Source organism: Epinephelus lanceolatus, chromosome 14 (genome assembly GCF_041903045.1).
Source record: "Epinephelus lanceolatus isolate andai-2023 chromosome 14, ASM4190304v1, whole genome shotgun sequence".
In the NCBI taxonomy this organism is placed as follows: Eukaryota; Metazoa; Chordata; class Actinopteri; order Perciformes; family Serranidae; genus Epinephelus; species Epinephelus lanceolatus.
The window spans coordinates 43,847,647-43,865,307 of NC_135747.1; the positions used below are offsets into that span (position 1 = coordinate 43,847,647).

General features: G+C 44.2%; 1 protein-coding gene across 1 annotated transcript in view; it reads right to left on the reverse strand.

Annotated features, from left to right (window-relative positions):
• Positions 1 to 12,427, reverse strand: part of arhgef49 (Rho guanine nucleotide exchange factor 49) — an 88,192-nt gene extending 75,765 nt beyond the window's left edge. The window contains exon 1 of the mRNA XM_033612991.2: positions 12,172 to 12,427. The gene's annotated coding sequence lies outside the window, so the exon portion shown is untranslated. The remainder of the gene's footprint in view (positions 1 to 12,171) is intronic.
• Positions 12,428 to 17,661: the final 5,234 nt, after the last annotated feature.

Here is a 17,661-nt window from a genome sequence, read left to right on the forward strand (position 1 = left end):
TAAAATGTCCAGCCTGTGACAGGAGACTCTGGCCAATCACAGATCATTTCAGAGAGATGCCAATGTTCCTGTTGGCTGTTCTACAAACACAGATGCATGTGCACGTCTCTTCAGTGAAACTCTGATTCAATGGAGGAGAATCCTGCAGAGAAAGTTGCTGCTCCAGCATTGCCAACAACTGTCTCCACTGCAGAGCAACCCAACAAAGAGACGGACTGATCAAACAGAGTCTGAAAGAGAGTCTGACAATAAACTAAATAAAACACGTGTCAGTATCAGTGAAGAGTTTCAGACATGGAGACAACATGATGCTAACAGTTTAGCCTTCTGCTAACTGGAGCCAAAGACTCACAGCTGCAGCTTCAGGTTCATGTTTATGTAGCTAACGTTAGCGAGAGCCTCGAATCACAGAATTTTTACACATATATTTATTTTAAAAAACGGTTTCAAGATTCAATTTTAGTGGTAAAGCAAACGTTAAACCAAAAAAACTCCTGTTTTTATTACTTTAAGTGTCACTGTGACTAACATGGACACAGCCATACCATGAAACAACCATACTTTCTGAGACAGTTATCATGCAGTGAAAATCTCAGACTGTTGCATATTTGCGTGCCATTCTTTCAAGTTGTGTTGACTTTGGTCAACTGTGGTTGTTTTTTAATGTGCTATATGAATAAACTGGATATGACTTTTTTCTGCTTTGTTTTCCTTTTCCAGATTTGGGCGTCGCCCAGCTCTGAGGAACAGCGTAGAAACCCAGACAGACGGATGCAGGTGAAGGCACGTCTGTTCGTCACATCTAATCATACCTGATGAATAAACGTGCTTCGTCACGTTTATATAAAAATCTTGTAAATTCATTATTGCCAATAAAACAGTCCTGATAATTAATTTGCATCACTGTGCAAAGACTCTTTAAAGCAACACAAATGTTTCACCTCTGTTTAAACCACACAGCAAATCAGTCTGTCTCTATAATCATGAGTAAAATGTGTTACATGTGACATGTGTGTAGCTGGGACATCTGCCCAGATTCATCTCCAGCTGAGCCTTTTTTTTCCTTTGTGTGGAAAATAGAAAGAAGGGATGAATGGTGGCGAGATAAATGAAGGTGTGGACAGACGGGAACATCAGAGCATGTAGCGCAGAGAGAGAAGAAGAAAAGGAGAGGTGCAGAAAATGAGAGCAGGGTTACAAATGGTTGTTAGTGAAGGAGAAGGGTCGGATGTGGAGAGTGAGAACAGCTGGAGCCTCGACTTCAGCTCCACTCATGGTTACACCTGATGATGCGTGGAGCAGAGGTCACGCATTGAGGGAGCTTTTACCTCGTCACAGGCTCAGCCAGGTTTTTTAAAAATGACTGAGCTGACAGGAAACTGCTGCCGATGTTTGCTGAGGTAACTTCAAAGTAACAACCTGCCTCACAGTCACTGAACACATCACGACTCAGAGCAAAGCTTGCAGGTGAGTTATGAGGGACGCAGCGAGCAGTAAACACGTCAGGTCACATTAACGTCTTTACTTATATTCTTAACCTGAGAGACACTCTGCTCACACTGTGCTTTAAACTTTACACCTGAACCCTTTACAGCTGCCACTACATTACAAATCACAAGGCACAATTACAGCTATTGTGTTACTGTATGCTAATACACCCAGACTAATGAACCTGAGGGATTATGCAGGTTAGTCCAGATTATAGTATTATTGGATGGAGGCCACATTAGAGGAGGTTACACACACACATTAGAAATGAATCCTCTGAGCAGGTTAAACACTAAACAGGCGAGTTTCTCAGTTAGACTGTTACAAATGTTGGATTTTAGACAATTTAATGCAAGAAACAACTTCAGCTGCAGAGAAGAGACGATCAGTGACAGTGACAGAGTTTCCACCAGGTTACTCAGCATATTTTAGCCTCTGATCTTAATTTCAAAGGTCCAGTGTGTCAGATTTAACAGTGAGGACTGCAGATTGCAACCGACTGAAACTCCTCCCAGTTAGAATTCCTTCAAGGTTAAAAGTTCAGGAGGTTTTTACCAGGAGCTGAATTATCCACAGAGGTCTCTTCTTCTCCATCACAAACAGAGCAGGTGATTAACGCCTTAAAAACACTAATTAAAGCAGTTTCACATGACAAATGAGCCTTTTTTCCAACGCTGACAGTAGTATTTTTGATGCTGCAGCCTGCAGAGGTTGAGTTAACTTCACCCATTTAAAGGTTTAGTATGCAAATAAACAAAGTACAGACTCCTACAGCTGTAATCAGTCTCAATCATCACTTATGACCCACTGTCAGCGTGAGGCTGCGTATTTCTCTGCAGAGACTCCGCCCTCTGCCTGGTTTTATTATCTTATTCTTATACTGCTGTGGTGGGGACGTTCTGGCACGTCATGTAGGTGAGGTTGGGATCAGGTAGTAGCATCGTGCATCCAGGAGGAAGTTATGAAGATCATCAACACAGCGCCGAAAAAAACGCACATCCAGTTAGATGTGAAAATACACTGGCTCCATACAGGCTGAAATGTTTATTTCAATGGAGTCTGGTGGGTTTGCAGATGGTGATTTTGGGGCTGTTTCTGATTTTTAAAATTTTTTTTTTTTGGTCTGTCTCTGTAGGGATCCTTTAAGTAAGTTATCACACACTTATAATACCAATCTGAGCCTGTACAGTTTTAGTGGACGTACACTGACGGTGCTCAGTTGCCTGCAGGGATTATCTTGCAGCCAGTCTCACTCACCACTGGACCATTTTTAAAAACTTGTCTTCCCAAAAAACATGGTTGAAAAATACTCAAGTATCCCTTTAAGTATAGTACAGTAAATGTACTAAGTTACTTTCTGCCTCTGAGCACAGCTCAGACACACTTGTATTTCTACTCTTCTGACCACTCAAAGAGCTTTTACACTACAAGTCACATTCACCCATTCACACACACTCGCCGAAGCTATCATACATGGTGCCACCTGCTACTCAGTAACCATTCACACACACTCACACACTGATGGAGCAGCCATCAGGAGCACTTTGGGGCTCAGTATTCTGCCCAAGGACACGTCAACATGCAGACTAGAGGAGCTGGGGAACGTCAGACTAGTGGACGACCTGCTCCACCTCTGAGCCACGGCCGCACCTTGACAATAAACTACACCGAAACCAAACAGGCCTGACAGCAACTTTAATTATAAAAAATGTACATAAAATGTGTAAAATCTGTATCTGCTGAATGTTGTGTCTGTGAGGACACACTCCAAACTGATGATATCAACCAAATATCAAAGTGAAGCTGATAAACCTCCAGTGACTCATCTGCATATCAACTGTGAGACACGTCGGCCCCAAGGTTCAGAAACTCATGGTCTGTGTTTGTTTGTGGAGTCTGGTACACTGTCCACGTCCTTCACAGTGTGTGTGTGTGTGTGTGTGTGTGTGTGTGTGTGTGTTCATTTGAAGAGAGATCTCTGAGCCGCCCAGCCCAGCCAGCCTTGTCAGACTGACAGAGCATGGATGCTAAGCGCTGGTATTAGCATTTTATCAGCTGACCTTCGTGCTCTCTGCTCTACCTCTTCCTCACTCCAGCCTTCACTCTCCCCTCAGTGAAGACACAGTAAACAGCTCTGTATGATCCAGACTGCGCTGCATCAATCACAACTGTTGGGATGAATCACTGTGTCTCTGAGATCTGGAGGGTGTGTGTGTGCACGCAGAATAAAAAGGCCATAATTAACAGTTTCACCTCCAGCAGCAGTTTTTCTCCGTGTTCTCCCAGAAGCTGCTTATCGTTGCCACAGCTGCCTGATTCTTAATTACTCCGCTGGTAATTAGTGGTTGTCCATAATTGGGATAGGGACTCCACACTGTCATCCACCCACTGTGGCCTTTGTTGATTGTGTTGGTTTGTAAAAAGGGGGAGGACAGGTCTCACACACACAGACACACACACACACACACACAACGTCGGTCATGCTGCCTTCACGTGGCCGTGCGTGCAGCTGTGACTGATGTTCTAACAGGACGTGAGGGGATGTGTTACAGTTTATCCTGCAGGCAGGACACAGGAACAAAAGGAGGTCCTCAGGGGACGACAGGTTTCATGTCAGAGGTTCCATTTGCTGCCTCGAACACACTCCCATTATCATCGTTAAGAAGCTTACTGCTTTGTTCTCTTCTTGTTTCTATTCATTGTTCTTACTTCAGTCTGTGTCCAACACAATCAGCATGAATGGTGACGCTGTACGTTTCTGCAAACCACAGATACATTAGCTTTATATGTTGTTATGTAGCAGAAACACTGAAACTTACTGTTTCAACAAGGCTGTTTTTAACACGTGGTTAGCTTTAGGCACAAGAAACACAAACTAAGGGTTAGTTTGGGAGCAATATCCCAGCAGGACACACAATGATGTCTCAGTAAATAACAAGCGCTTTACGTGGAACTATTCAGCAGAAAACACAGCAGCAAATGCAGCAGTGTCTTAGGAAAAAACAAACACATTTGGTGGCATTATGCAGGCAGGACACACAGCAATGTCTCCATAAAAAACAACTGCATTTCATGGAGCTATCGTGGCAAATGCAGTGATATCTCTGTAAAAAAAAAACACTTTTCATTGCACTATCCCAGCAGGAAACAACCGCATTATGCTGCATTTTCCCAGCAGGAAAAATTGCTTTTTTTGTGGCATTATTCTGGCAGAAAACACAGCAGTGTCTCTGTAAAAAACAAATGCATTTTGTGGCATTTTCCCAGCAGCAAATGTAGTGAAGTCTTAGTAAAAAACAGCAGCATCTCATGGGACTATCCTGGAAACAATCACTTTTTCGTGGCATTATGCAGGTAGGACACACGGAGATGTCTCAGTAAAGCACAACTGCTTCAGTGGAACTGTCCCAGCAGGAAATGCAATGATGTCGCAATAAAAAAGAAACCGCTTTTTGTGGCATTGTTCTGGCAGGAAATGCTCTGTAAAAAACACCCACGTTTGGTGGCTAAAAGGCCGCAAGAAGACGCAGCGATGACTCGCTATAAAACAGCTGGTTTTGTTGTTTGTTGGTTGCTAACAGTGGTCTGCAGCTTTCTGCAGCTTGGCAGGCGTCACACCTCAGTGACAGAGCAGCCAGCATTACACACTACGTCACTTTAGAAACGTTGATATGATACATATGAAATATGCAAAAACAGATAATATCAACATTTTCCTCTGGTGACTGGCGTCTTTTTCAGTGAGCGTATCATTCAGGACACATTTTTGAAATTTTAATTTCTTGATACAAGTGTAATCTGTGCGTTCTTGAGTCAAGGTGACATTCCTCTAGTCACAGCTGAGGAGGCTGAGTGCCTTCTGACTGACATCAAGACCAGAGGAGAGGAGTTTTTACGAACTGTCATCTTGACTCTGTTCTGCTTTATAACATTTTTAAAATGTTCGTTTCATTGCATGCAAACAGAACATTAAACAAAACTGCAGTCTGAGATGTTAAACACACTTTTTAGATGTCTGAGCTCCAAATGACTGAAGACAGGACAAGGTTTGAACCCTCCGAGGACTCAGGTCAATGAAAACTGCTGAAACTGGTGGAGTCGTACAAGATGGGGCTGCTTAAAATCATTCATCCATTGTCTATAAGATGTGTTTATGTGGACTTATAATCAGAATATAAATGCATCATGTCATGAGAGACCACCCTGAGCTGGTGACACAGTTTTCAACCACACTGAAGCTCACACTGTGGTGAGGAGGTGTTCTTCTCTTTTCATTAGTAAACTGTGTAAAAAAACTGCTCATAAAACCTTAATCCTTTAATGACCACAGTAATGACTGATACTTAAAGGGACACTCTGGCAGATGGGCGCGGAGCTCCGGGAGCCTGAACACGGTTCATCTGCACACACTCCCCACACCGTGCTCACACAGACCTGGTTGAAAATCAGTGAAGTATCTGTTTAGGATCGAAGTGACTGGAAGTCAAGGGACTAAAAAAAAAAACAAGGTAATGAAAGGTAATTACGCTCATCAGGCAGAGCTGATGTTGCTCCAGAAAAAAAACAGTCCATAAAGATGGCTGTCGCAGGTCTACACATCAGCATCAGAGCCCCGCAGGGCCTGAATGTACCCACCATGCATTTCTGCTGCCTTAGCCTGACAGATCGACCTGTCTCGTTAAATCGACTCCTGTTTACTGAAGGTGGCTGTGTGTGTGTGTGTGTGTGTGTGTGTGTGTAGCTAGCAGGAAGCTGGGAGAGTCTGCAGGTCCGACTGTGAACTTTAATCACATCACCTCTCTGATACACCTCCATGTAGAGAGAGAGCAGCACTGAGCAGGAAACTCTCTGAGACTCTACGCTGTGTTTTCTCTCACTGAGCTCAGCATCAGTCCGTTCGTTACGTTCAAACACACAGTGAAAGATAAAAGCCTTGAAGTGCCACTACACTCATTTCTGCATTATGTCTTTCTACCAGGTGAGATGACCGCTCACGCAGGGCTGCAGCCAAGAAGAAATACAGAGATCTTGAGTTTCTCCAAAATGACATCACGCTTCTTAGAAAGTTTTGGCCACAGCCCTGATAAAAATTGCATTTAGCCGACACACACACACACGGTTACGTTTAGCCGACACACACACGTGGTTACGTTTAGCCAACACACACACGTGGTTACGTTTAGCCGACACACACACACACATGGTTACGTTTAGCCGACACACACACGTGGTTACGTTTAGCCGACACACACACGTGGTTACTTTTAGCCGACACACACACGTGGTTACGTTTAGCCGACACACACACGTGGTTACGTTTAGCCGACACACACACGTGGTTACGTTTAGCCGACACACACACGTGGTTACGTTTAGCCGACACATACACATGGTTACATTTAGCCAACACACACACATGGTTACGTTTAGCCAACACACACACACACGTGGTTACGTTTAGCCAACACACACACGTGGTTACGTTTAGCCGACACATACACGTGGTTATGTTTAGCCGACACATACACGTGGTTACGTTTAGCCAACACACACACGTGGTTACGTTTAGCCAACACACACACGTGGTTACATTTAGCCGACACACACACGTGGTTACGTTTAGCCAACACACACACGGTTACGTTTAGCCGACACACACACACGTGGTTACGTTTAGCCAACACACACACATGGTTACGTTTAGCCAACACACACACATGGTTACGTTTAGCCGACACATACACGTGGTTACGTTTAGCCGGCACACACACGTGGTTACGTTTAGCCGACACACGTGGTTACTTTTAGCCAACACACACAGACGTGGTTACATTTAGCCAACACACACACGTGGTTATGTTTAGCCAACACACACACATGGTTACGTTTAGCCGACACATACACGTGGTTACATTTAGCCAACACACACACATGGTTACGTTTAGCCAACACACACACATGGTTACGTTTAGCCAACACACACACACACGTGGTTAAATTTAGCCAACACACACACGTGGTTACGTTTAGCCGACACACACACGTGGTTACGTTTAGCCAACACACACACGTGGTTACGTTTAGCCAACACACACACGTGGTTACTTTTAGCCAACACACACAGACGTGGTTACGTTTAGCCGACACACACACGTGATTACATTTAGCCAACACACACACGTGGTTACGTTTAGCCAACACACACACACACGTGGTTACGTTTAGCCAACACACACACGTGGTTACGTTTAGCCGACACACACACGTGGTTACATTTAGCCAACACACACACGTGGTTACATTTAGCCAACACACACACGTGGTTACTTTTAGCCAACACACACAGACGTGGTTACGTTTAGCCGACACATACACGTGGTTACATTTAGCCAACACACACACGTGGTTACGTTTAGCCAACACACACACACACGTGGTTACGTTTAGCCAACACACACACGTGGTTACGTTTAGCCGACACACACACGTGGTTACGTTTAGCCAACACACACACGTGGTTACGTTTAGCCGACACATACACGTGGTTACGTTTAGCCAACACATACACGTGGTTACGTTTAGCCGACACACACACGTGGTTACTTTTAGCCAACACACACAGACGTGGTTACGTTTAGCCGACACACACACGTGGTTACATTTAGCCAACACACACGTGGTTACGTTTAGCTGACACACACACGTGGTTGGGTTTAGAAAAAACAGAACAGGGTTTGGCTTTACAATCTTACAGGGAGTGAGACCGGCCTCCTGGGTGAAAGTTGGTTGTTGGACCCATCCATCAGCCCTCCCACTTGCCTACTCAGATTTCCGCTGCCTTAACTTTTATTGCTATCATGCCGATGTGAAAAGACAGCTTTTTTTCGTCAGTGTCTGACACCAGAAGTGAGACCACGGAGTGAGACCGGGTTGCTAAGGTAGTTATACAGGCCTGTCGTTTCTGCCTAAACCACACACACACACACACACACACACACACAAAATGAACACTCTGCAGGCGAAGCAGGAACATGTTTCAGTGCGCACTAACACACGTCCTGTGGGGAATGACTTTGTGAGAGCGCCCATGACAATCCAAATGGTTTTCCAGTCATGTGACTTTCATCCTGGGGAAAAAAAACACTCCAACTAATTCAGGTTTCATCAACTATTTATGTGCAGCCGGCCGGAGGATTTTCCGTTCCTGGAAAACTGAAGAAACTGCTGCTGATGCAAATAACACAATTTTACCGTATTCATTAACATTATCTGATTGCAGTCTGGACGTCAGCCAACATTCCCATCAGCCCCGGGGGCGGTTCCAGTCGCAGCCCGGGGGCACCTGCCCACCACAGCCCAGGCATCCCCGAAAAGGTGTTACTACAGGACTCCAGGGAGACAACAGGGAGACAACAGGGCTCCCAGAGGGACAACAGCACTGCCTCTGTTTCATTTACTAAATGGCTTCACAGGAAATAAAGACAGTAATCTTTCAGCTGCTGCGTGGTCTCACCCTCTCCTGTCCTGAGTATCAAGCACATCGACAGACAGAAGTCTCCTCAGCTGACACACAGTCACAGTCCTGCAGAGAGGACAGCGTCCAGGCTGCAGAGGTGAGGCGAGTTCACCCCAACAGCTGTTTCCCTGCTTTGATTCAGGTAATGACATTAACTTATTTAGAGTCATTTCTGCTGCAGCCGCAGCCTCGCGCTACACAAAGCTAACTATTAGGGCCGACTGATCAGTCTGAGACCATTATTTGATTAGAGAATCAAAATTAATTCAATCAAGCGCGATTTGGATACTCAGATAATCACTTGGGTCATTTTTAATGACTCCAATATCAATATTTGCTCATCAGAGTTTCTCAAATGAGATGATTTGCTGCTTTTTTCCATTTCAAATCACTTGAGATGTAAATGTGACTTGTAGTGTAAAAGTTCGTGTTCAACAAATCAAGTAGCAAGATTAAGATACATAAGTTGATTAAGAGACAAAAAGATCATATAATCATGTTTCATGTACAAGGCATTATAAGACTCCTTGATCTGCATCTGAATATGATAAAACATTGTTGTATATGTCAAAGTATTCATAGGAACACACTTATAACACACTATGTCTTGTTTAATGATGAAACACATACTCAAATGTTGTAATACACACACACATTCACATATTGTGTTCTAAAGGTTCACTTTGTATAAGAATGAGAGCACTGAGGACTATATAAAAAAGTCCCCAAAATTCACATGTTTTTTAAAAATAGAGTGAAAGCGAAACCAGACCTAAGGGTAGAAGATTTGGGAAATTCCAGGCTGCATTACACCATTAAAAACGGGCCCGATCAGAATTGGACACAAAGGAAAGTTTTCCACCAATAGAATTGGACTTGAGTGGGAAGGATTAGCAAAAAGAGGTGGAGACTCATTTGAATCTCCACCAGCATATAAGCCAGGGCTCTGAGAGCAGCTTTTCAGTCACACTCCGGAGTCTGACTCGCTAAGTTGTATGTGTTAGAGCCTGTTGACACATTAAACTTGATTGCATCGGACTTTGCCTGTTTCCAGTGTTTCTTTAAGTATTTATGAGCTGAACCTAAGATATCAAAATCTACATCTGAGGACAACTGACAAGAGACAAGAGGTTCAAGGTCGGGAGCCTACAGGCCCACTTCCAGGCGCCGACTTTAGACACTTCAGACTTTAATAAAACAATCCCACTTCCTGAAGCTTTCACTCATGTCACACAACCTCTCGCAGCACAACTGTAAATGTCCAATATTTCCATTTTTTTGGAGCTCTTGAAGGGCTGTTTGTCCCTGAAGTTGAGACTGAAGGTTCAGTGTCAAGCTTTAAAACAGTGGTTGACAAAACATCCTCGATGCAGGACTCATAGAAGTTGCAGTGTATATCAATTAGGGATCCATGATACTGGATTTTTTGCTAATATCTGATACATACAGACTCTCATGGTGACAGCCTCCTGCAGATGGAGACATGAAACACTGTTCAGTGTCTGTAATAATACCTTAAAATGAGACACTTATATCTACACAGAGAGCAGGTCCTCATTGGCTGCACCGCCATGTTTCTACAGGAGCCCAGAGTGGGCAAACCACACACTGACTCTAGATAGAGACAGTCACGTTTTCGCATCGGCCACCATAGTTAGCAGCCCCTCTGTGTGTGAGGAGCAGCGTTGGAAAAACATTTGCAATGTGAAACTGTTTATTCAGTGTTTCAGTCAGCTGGTGAGTTTGTTTCTGAGGTTTATACCACAACGATTTCAACTGAAAACAGTGAACTTCAGTTGCGTTTTGGCCAATCATTTACATGACAGCGGCGTTTTGGGTGCCTGAAAACACAACGTTTTGTAAATGGGTTCCAGAGTGCAATCTTTTGGAAACAGCAGCGTCTCCGTTGTCATGGAAACTTGCAGTAAGCAGTTTCTTTGAAAACGGAGACTTTTCGCACATGTGCATTGCGGTTCCAGTCACTGGGCATGCGCGAGAAAGTCGACCATCACAACAACAATGGCGGACTCCCGAGCTCTGCTTGTGCTGCACAGCCTGTTGAATGTATCAACACTTCACCGTCATAGTGTAGATTTACTGTAGCAACTCCACCTCGTCGGCCGTCCAGACAAACATTTGTGCGGTTGCCATTTTGTTTGCTGACTTCACCATGTTGTAGTGCTGTCCAAACGTGTAGTGTACAGTATAAATCCCACCATGCATTGCACTGAAGGAACAGACAAAACACATTCAGATACCCACACAGATGGGACATCACTGAGGTCATGGTGCCCAATGTGTTTTATCACAACATCAGCTGTGACCCATCAGAACCACTGAGACATACAGACACATTAAACACTGTGTGATGGGTAACATCTGTGAGTTACAGCTCATTTAAATCTCACAGCATGCTGGGACACTCCGCCCACTGAGCCCCAACACCATGTTAACAGCACAGTGATGGTGTGTTTACTGGCTGCAAACTGATCAGGTGAAATCAGCTTTATACATTTCAGTCAAAGGAACTCAAAACTTGTTGATTTAATAGTAAAATAAATGATGTCGACACAAACTCCACCTTCTGTATTATTAAAACATCAGGAGCAGTGACATGAAGTGAAACTGTGACAGCTGCAGGGTGAAAGGTCGTTTTGTTTTTAAGGCACTGCTACAACACATAACCTGCTACCTCACTCCTCAAATCCATCTCTCATCACACTCAGGAATTTTTAACCCTTGAAACTCCTCAGATCAGTTCAGAGCTCCGTAAATTAGCTTTTACTTTTTCACCCCAAATAAAAGGAACAAGTTACAACAGGTATTTAAATCACTGCTGTAACACAGTTTCATGCTCAGACACAGTTTTCCCTGAATAAACAATGGATGATGATGATGAAGATGAGAACATGCAAATGTGTCATCAGAGTTCAGCCTCAAACTGAGCTGTTGTACATGGAGCCTGAATATACAGACTGATGTCAGTGTAAAATCACACACACACACACACACACACACACACACACACACACACACACACACACACACACACACACACACACTCCCTGCAGGAACCCTTCAGGTCAAACACAGAGGAAATGACCGAGGTTTCATTTCCTGTCTCTATATTCACATCACAGCATCATCTGTATCATTCAGATACTCACTCAGAGTTTCAGCTCCATCCGTGTGTGTGTGTGTGTGTGTGTGTGTGTGTGGCTCCCCAGCAGGTTGATGAGTCCTCACACTGAGGCATCTGATGGACTAACGGACACCGGGAGTCGTGCACACCGGACAGTAACGACACCGACACGAGACCTCACACCGGCGGCTCGCTGCTTCCTCCTCTGTCCGTCCCTCGTGCTGCTCGGAGGGATTTCACCGGAGGATCCCGGGTACAGCAGCTCTGCTCCTTTGCGGGGTTCTCCTTGGGAACTGTGCTGCCTTCACGGGCTGCTCGGAAAATCAACACTTACGGTTTTACATTGGGAACACGTCTTGTAGCAGAGACTGTGATTAGAAAAGACAGATTTTTATAGATAACTCCAATTAATAAATTATTGTAACTAAAAAAATCAAACAGAAAAACAGCAGAGAAGACAGTAAACATCTATTTAACTATTTATAAATGCATATAAATATAATATTAAAGGAGGGGTCACCTCTGAGTCTGGACTCTATAAATCTCTCCGCAGTCTAAAAGTTTATTTGACAAAATATACAAAGGACAGAGAGAAGAATGTATTTCAATGGAAAAGCACTACATATTGATCTGCACTGACAGGATGTGTTAGCACTGCTAGACACCAGAAGAAAATGTACGTTTCTGCAAATCACAGCTACGTTACATTTGCATGTGTCATACATCATCAACGTTTCTAAAGTGACTTGGTGTGTGAGCTGAGTCAGTCATCTCTGCGTCTTCAGCAGGATTTAGCCACCAAACATTTGGGTTTTTGGTGATCTGTCACTGTGTCACTACCAGAGATAGTGCCCTGTAAAGTGATTGTTTCTTACTGCATTTCCTGCTGGTATTTCCTGCCACCAGAACTGGGTTTCATCAGGCAAAACACCATCTTTTCCTCACTATAACCATGTGACATTGTACTTAAATCAAACCAAACATAGTACACGAGGAGTTTCAACATATCTGCCTTGTAGTAATATACACATGTATCTGTGGTTTGCAGCATTTATTCTGGTGATTGTGTTGCTTCCTCCTTCACCTCACAGCCTGATGTTATCGTGGCAGTGGAGTGATTTGTGATTTATATAATAACAAATATGGAAAATTACGTGTCAGCTGTTTTTGGTGTCTTTATTTTTGTCATTCGATGTTTATTACTTCCAAACAGTTTTCCAACAGCAAAACTAGAAATGCAGACTGCCTGGAAAACAAGACACGAGATGTCTTATCCAAGATATTTAATAAGTCCCATTACAAGCTATTAAGATAAGATAAGATAAGATAAGATAAGATAAGATACACCTTTATTGATCCCATAATTGAGAAATTCCAGAAGAAGAATTCCAATTAAGAAGAAGAAGAAGAAGAAGAAGAATGTCTTTATTGCAACAAGTACAACGAAACTGTAAGGTGCAGTCCTCCTTAAGTGCCATTTAAAAAGTATGATAAAAACACAAGAATAAAAGTATAAAAGAATGCAGTAAAAGACAAAAAAGTGCACAGTAAAAATAAATAATAAATAACATTGCACAACATTCAGACAGCAACCAGTGTAAAAACAGTCTCATAAAAACACAGCGCCAGTCAAACAGTGTTTAGTGCAGTAATGGCTCTTGCGTATAAACTGTTTCTTAGTCTGTTTGTTGTTAAAATGAATAAATTAATTAGTGGGGTTCTGTGTGGCCCTGACAGCGCCAATCTGATTTCAGGCGGCTGTTTTTATTTGCACCGTGGTTAGCAGCAATAAACACTGAAGGAATTATAACCAGGAGAAGTCTCAACAGGTCACAATCTGGGGTCCATGACACAGTTTGGCCACACGGTGCTTTGTTGATTGTTGATGGTGAGGGTTGTTCTATTTCCGACTGCCAGTGAAGGCAGCGCCAAGCATAGGACGAACGCTCCCACTCTGCTCCTGATTGGCTCAGATGCAAAAGGCTGGCTGTGAACACACTCAGCCCATATGTCCCCCTCCTCAGCCCGGCACGCCCTCAGGCTGGAGGGGCGGAGAGTCCACATCATGGTGGTGGTCTGTGGGTCCAGACTGAGACCAGTCTGAGACCTGATGAGTCTGCCCACTGCTCTGCTTGATAGATAGATAGATAGATAGATAGATAGATAGATAGATAGATAGATTTTCCTGTTTAAAGTCAGTCCTCAGGCCAGACTTTAGACATGCTTGATGTCGGACACATTGAAACTTTGTGTTTTAACAACATTGTGGTTAATGTGTGGTCAGGTTTAGGCACAAAACCCACTTTTATTTATGGTTATGGTTTGGAAAAGATCATGTTTTGACTCAGAAAACCTGCTTTTCATAGCATTAGAAAACTCAGCGACATCTTGCTAAACCCAGCTGATTTTAATGTCTCTATCCTCGCTGGAAACAGCAACAGGTTGCTGAAAAACAACCACGTCTGGTGACCAAAGTCTGCTGGAAACACAGTAGTGAGTCACTAACACACAACCGGTTTGTTGTTGGTCTCGAACAGGTGACTCGCCGAGGTGTTAAGGTGCGGACACACCAAACCGACAGCAAAGAACTAGCGGCGACGAAAGCCAACTGTTGCGTCGTCTACGTCGCCTCACGTCGCCCTGTGTCAGTTGCATTTGAACACACTACACGGACTACATCCGACAGCCAAGTAGCACGTACGTTCTGCGCCTGCGTGAGAGAGAGCGGAGTGAGAGAGTGGTACATCCTGTCAGCCGAGGGGTTTCCTATCTGTGCAGCCGAGCACCGCAGCACCTCCACGGACTATTACATCCAGACGGTCCCGGTGTTTCCTCCGCAGGCTCCACTTCACTCAGCTGCCCGATAAACCCGCTGCTTCTTCCCACTTTAACCTGAATAACAAACCAGGGCTCGGTGCTCCGGTTGGATCCAAACGGAGAGCCGGGGCTAGCTCAGAGACTAGCGGAGGCTAACTGGCTGTGCTTCCCTCCGGTCATGCTGCGGCTAACGCTCTGCTAGCTGCTCCCAGCTAGCTCCGGTTTGTTATTCAGGTTAAAGCGTGAAGAAGCAGCGGGTCTGTGGGGCAGCTGAGTGAAGTGGAGCCTGAGGAGGAAGCACCGGTAACTGGGTTGTAACAGACTCGAGACTCGAGATGTGACTTGGACTCACCTCAAAATACTTTTTGTTGTTCCAACATTTGCATCAAAACTGCTTCACTAATGTGACGATAGTGAACGAGCAGAATCACTTTCTTTCTCTTCCTTTATTTAAAAGCTAAAGGTCTTAATGAGTTTATAACTTCATCAGAGAGATCAGGACTAGCAGACGCTGTAAAAACAGTCTCAACAATGACTTTAACACAAACAACAGACAGAGATAAAACTGGAGTATAAATAAATCTGACTGTAGAGACACGAGCTGCAGAGTCTGTCCTGACTGAGCTGACTGTCGTCTCTTTCTCTACTTTACAACCTAAGAACTCTCTGCTGTGGCTCAAACCTCCGTATTGTTCACTTGTGGATAGTTGCTTGGAAACACAAACCCTCACCTCCCGCGGTCCGAGGCCAACCACAGCAGTAACTGATATCACCAGAGGACGGCCACTGTTTACTCCCAACCATGGAAACGAACCCCTGCTGCCTGCTGTTCATCACTGAAACAGGATTCTTGTCCTTCAGTGATCCATCTTCGTCAACACGACACTGGCATCTTTAAAATCACACAGAAAATGAGGGGAAGCAATTACAGTCACTCACTTGTTTTGCAATTGATGAATTTTACTCAGATTCTCACCCTGTGCCCTGCCAGACGATCGGCAGTTTGATCCCCGGCTCCTCCAGTCTGCATGTCGAAGTGTCCTTGGGCAAGATACTGAACCCCAAACTGCTCCTGATGGCTGCTCCATCAGTGTGTGAGTGGCTCTGCGTATTATAGCCTCGACCACCAGTGTGTGACTGGGACATGTAGCGTACTCTGTGTAGTGTAAAAAGCGCTTCAAGTGGTCAGAAGAAAAGTGCTATACAATGCAGTCCATTTACCAATACAGCTCTGACCTTTGACCCCTCTGCCTAGTGTTACTGTGGAGATAAAACAAAATGCCATTTGCATTTCTCTGTCATCGTATTTTCATAGTCGTGTCCCTTCGCTGTCGGTTATCTTTATGATCATTATGTTCATTTTAACAATTCCTATTCCAGTTATTACTGTCGATTCAGCTGCTCATCCGTCACTGCAGCTCCTGACAGCTGTCAGGTTGTGATCTGTCTGCAGCTCAGTCGATGTGACGTATCATCGGCTGCAGAGGATTGTGGGTCAGAATAAGAAAAGTATACTGGCTCACATTTGAGAAGTGTGACCATATGCAGTTGAACATCCAGGTATTTTTTACGAGCTAAATCTTTGTCTGGCCTCCTAAACAGTGAGGTAGTGTGGACGTTGTCCTCCTGGTTCTCCTCATCACACATCAGTGCTCCAGCGTATGTCCTCCAGCTCTTCACTTGCTCATCACCACATCATTGTCTCAATACTTGTGGTAACACACACACACACACATACACACACACACACACTCAGACCTCGTGTTAATTCACTGAAAACTTATCCTGCTGTGTTTCTTCTGCCGACTTTTCTTCTGCTCTCCTGTGTGCTCGGATCACTGCCTCGCCCTCCTGCCTGCATCACCTGCCCGCTCAGCCCCAAAACCTCCAAACCCCTCGCCTCGCTCCACACCTGCCACGCTCTGCCACTCCTCACCCCTCATCATCCCCACCAGAGAAATCCCCTGGACTTCATTCACCATCTTCACCTTCTAAATTATCACAATAAATCTTCTTCTCTTCGAATCCTCTGCTCAGTGTCTGCGCTCATGTTCACCTCCTCTGCTCACAACACTTCCTGGATGTAGATTTTATGTCAGTTGCCAGTGGACCAATAAATGGGTGTAATTTGCACTCCAGGTGATCGGGGTTAAAGATTATTACTTCTGTCTCGTCTGAGTTTAGCTGCAGAAAATTAAAAGTCATCCATTTCTCCACAGCAGTCGCACACTCCATTAAACTGCCCAGGAAGTGAATGATTTCGGGCTTTAGGGAGAAGTTGATGTGCGTGTCATCAGCACAACAATGATAGGATGACTGATAATGCTCCTTAAGTATACAGTATATAAATGGAAAACAAAATGCGGGCCAAGAAAAGATCCCTGTGGCACCCCGCACTTAAGTGGAACTGAAGATGAAACACCAATGGAAACAGAACATAATCTGTTTGAGAGACTTGACTCAACAGCCTGTTGTCAGAAGAAACAGTTGGCATTGTGCGTTTCTGCAAACTATCAATATGTTACGCATGTTTCATACATATTATATCATCAATTCTAAAGTGACGTATATGAGTTGACTTTGTCATCAGGACACGGAAGGAATGGTTGATGTCATGTCACCTAGATGGGACATCTTTTAAGCTACAGACCACTGTTCAGGACCAACAAACAACAAAACCAATTGTTTTTTAGCAAGT